The sequence below is a fragment of the Marmota marmota genome, unplaced genomic scaffold (assembly GCF_001458135.2).
Source record: "Marmota marmota marmota unplaced genomic scaffold, marMar, whole genome shotgun sequence".
Classification (NCBI taxonomy): domain Eukaryota; kingdom Metazoa; phylum Chordata; class Mammalia; order Rodentia; family Sciuridae; genus Marmota; species Marmota marmota.
The window spans coordinates 4,206,639-4,210,355 of record NW_026000242.1 but is presented as its reverse complement, the minus strand read 5'-3'; positions in this window follow the sequence as shown (position 1 = coordinate 4,210,355).

The window sequence follows — 3,717 nt, the reverse complement described above, 5'->3', positions numbered from 1 at the left end:
CCAATTATTCAGGCCCACGCCCTGCACATTCATCCCTAACCTGGTTTTTTAAAGAAGTGTGTTTTTTTTTTTCTCCCCCAGTTTAATTATTTTTCACAACTCAGCAACCAGTTGGGCTGCTTCTATGTGACGCATTTGTTTCTCATCAGGGAAGCGGGAGCCTCTTTCCTCAGGTGGACAGGATTTTCTGAGCCCAGCAGCCCCTGGGGCAGAAGCCGAGGTGTCTGCAGAGGGCCACAGGACAGAGGGCTGTTAATTGGGTCACACAAGCCAAATAGCCTTGTAATTTGCGGGGCTGGATTTCACAGGAGACAGACTCCACCTGGGGAGAGTGGAGATGCTTCTCACCCTACGGGGAGATATGGCTTCAATTTGATTTGGATTTTAGGATATGGAGTGATGTGGCCACCTATTATTACCAACTTCCAGGCACTGTCCTAGGTCCTTTACATGTGAATTTATTTAAGCTTCACTTCAATCTATGCCTTTTTTTTTTTTTTTGGTACCAGGGATTAAACTTAAGAGCATTAATCACTGGGCAAGATTCCCAGCCCTTTTTATTTTTCATTTTGAGACAGGGTCTTGCTAAGTTGTTTAGGGCCTGACTAAATTGCTGAGACTAGCCTCCAACTTGTGATCCTCCTTCCTCAGCCACCCAAGTTGCTGAAATTACAGCACTGGGAATACAGACATGTGTCACCGTACCCAGCTCCATCACGCCTTTTGAGTAGTTGAGAAAAATGAAGCTAAGCCAACTTATTGGTGTCAGTCAAGTGGCAGAGCTGGGATTGAACCAAAGACCTTTATGGTTCTCAAGTCCCTTCTTCAGCCTGGGTACCATGAAGCCACCTAAATATCTCTCCACAATATTGTTTCTGAAGTCTTTCTTATCCTGGTGGCCCTAACAAGATACATATGGACCTTAAGAATTTCACCAGAGCATGTCAGAACTTGCTTACATCTAAAGGCCAGAGACACAGTAATGGAGGGAATACAGGCAACACAAGCCAGGTGGCTTGGTCCTTGGGGCTAAAACACTTGAGTCTCACCTTTCTCCACAGTAAGTTTGTTGTGTGACTCAGAAAAATCTTCCCACCTTCCCCAGGCAAGCCATAGGTAATATCCTGCAAAATGAGGTCAGTGCAGTGTGGGATTCAGATGATTCTGCACTCTCCAGAAGAAAAGTGAGAGCTATCCCACTTCTTCCTCTCCCTGAATCCTACAAAAATCCTGGGACCCTCATCTCTCCTGGTCACTTTGTGGGAAGCCAGCACCCACCCCACGACATACACCCAATATAAGGCTATGCCTCTCTGGGCTGCGCTGGTCAGGGTGGAGCAGACAGTGGGTGTGGCTGGAGTGGCAGGTTCAGGGCTGTGCGGAGGGGAGTGGGTTTCCCATCTTTCCTCTCCAATCTAGGTCAGGCTCCAGGAGCCCCCGCCCCTTGGCTCACCAGGCTTTGACAGCTAATCCTTTGCAATAACAGCCCTGGGAACAAGGGCAGAGACAAGGTTAGCTCACAAAGCAGCCAAGTTTTAAGAGGAGGTATGTGTAGGGGTGGGTAGTGCTGACTTCATGATAGGGATTCCCCTTTACCTGAGGCTCCTGTCCTCAGATTCCACAGGAGCCCCCTCTTGTTCATTAACTGTAAGATCTCATGGGAACTTTTAGGATGAGGAATCCCTTTCTCAAAAAGCTTGAGCTCTTAGCCAGACTTGGTGGTGCATGTGGATAATTTCAGCAGCTTGGGAAGTTGAGGCAGGAGGATCACAAGTTCAAGGCCAGCTTCAGCAACTTAGCAAGGCCCTAAGAAACTTAGCAAGACTCTGCCCCAAAATAAAAAGTAAAAAGGGCTGGGAATGTGGCTCAGTGGTTAAGCACCCCTGAGTTTTTTCCCCAAAAGGGGAAAAAAAATCTGGGCTTTTGCCTGAAGCTGGAGCCGGAGGGAGAGAGCAAAGCATTCTTCTGGTCTGGGGTTGGGACATGCACCTCCCTCTTCCCCTGAGAAGGTCCTTTACCCTGGGAGAATACACTATAAGAATAAAAGAAAAGAGAGGACAAGAAGACACAGAAGGCCAGAGGAGTCCAGGTAAAGATTCAATATCAATGCTGGCTGAGCCTGGCAGGCCTTTGCTAGACCTTAGAGTTCATGTACCTGCCATGCAGCAATCTCCATGAATATTCTGAACCTTAGGAATAAGTTGACAGAGAGAAGATGCCCAGAAAACACTTGTGTGTAGATGGATAGATGGACATATGGACAGAAGGAAGAAATAAAAATTAGATGGATATGAATGGAAACGGATGAATGATGGATAGGAGTTAGGTAGTAAGGGATGAGTGGGTGGAGAGAGAATGGATGGAAGGAAGGAAGAAAACAAACAGATGGAGAATTGGATAAAATAATAGAACAAAAAGAAGAAAGGAAAGATGGAGGGAAAGGGGGAGGAAGGAATATAAGTAGGAAGGAGAGAGAAAAGAGAAAGGTGTATACACAGTAGGAAATGGAGTGGATTGCAGGTGTGTGCTAGTGGAAGCTTAGCAACTGGCTCTTCCAGGATGAAAAAAAAAAAAATACTGGTTTCTAGTGTTTTCGAATTTCTGCACCCTGGCCAATCTCAAGGTACCATTGAGAGGCATGCTGGGAAAAGAAGCACAGCTACCATCCTAAGCCAAAGTGAGCCCATTCCAACACAACCTGGGAGGACCAGCAGATGATGATCGAGGCAGGTGAATGGACCACAGGAGGAAGGATAGAAGGAAGCTGGAGAGTGCCCATTTCAGTTGTCCTAAGGGAAGGAAGCAGGTTTCAGTGCTTCAAGGCAGATGGGAAGAGGTATGGTTCTGTCTTCTAGGAGGCTGTCCCACGGAGCCCACAACCTTTATCGCTGCAACCTCCCTGTCTGTCCTACTCAGAAAGCATTTAGCTCAGACCACCAGTGCCCTTTACTATTCATTCATTCACATCTTTACTGCACAGTCTACCATGACCAGGTGGTAAGCAAGGACTGGTCAGACAGCCAGAAATGAGTCGCCCATCTTGCCACTGGGGTTGTCAGTCCAGTGGGAAAAGAGATCAGTAAGCAAATAGCTTGAATTTGGAGTTAACAATGAATAAGAGAAATATGTGCAAGGGCTTGAGCTGCCCAGAGGAGTGACAGCCCAGGACAACCTGAGAGAGGCCTGTCTCTCCAACCAGGCTGGGCAGGGCTGGATGTCCATGCTCAGACGTATCCTCCCCGCCAGACAGAGGTGGGCGGCCTTTGCTTTGACTCAGCAGAAAGTTTATTCAGTTGAACTCTCAGCTGGTGTAGACTGATTGGTCTTTTGGTCTTCATGTGCTAGAAGGCAGGCTTCCCCTCCTGTGTGGGGCTATTCACCTCAAATACCTGGTGGAAAGTAGATTCTCCTGTGATCCCCAAAAATTCCAATGCCAAAAAGAACTCCCTAGAGAAAGAAATCAAAGAAACATTGTCTTTCCAGTTCCAGTCCAAGTCCTTAGACCACCTCTGTTCCCACCACTCCCCAAAGAGGCAAGGGCTTCCACACTCTAGTTCTGAGGTCTGAGGTGGACATCAAGGACCCTCCAGGGACGGTGCTGGTTCCTCAAGCTCCCCCAGGTCCCTCTCTCTGGCTTTGCCCACTGAAGAACCTGACTATGCACAAAGTCCCCTGCGAGGCTCCTGCCCTTCACCAGCTCAACTCCACTGCACCGCT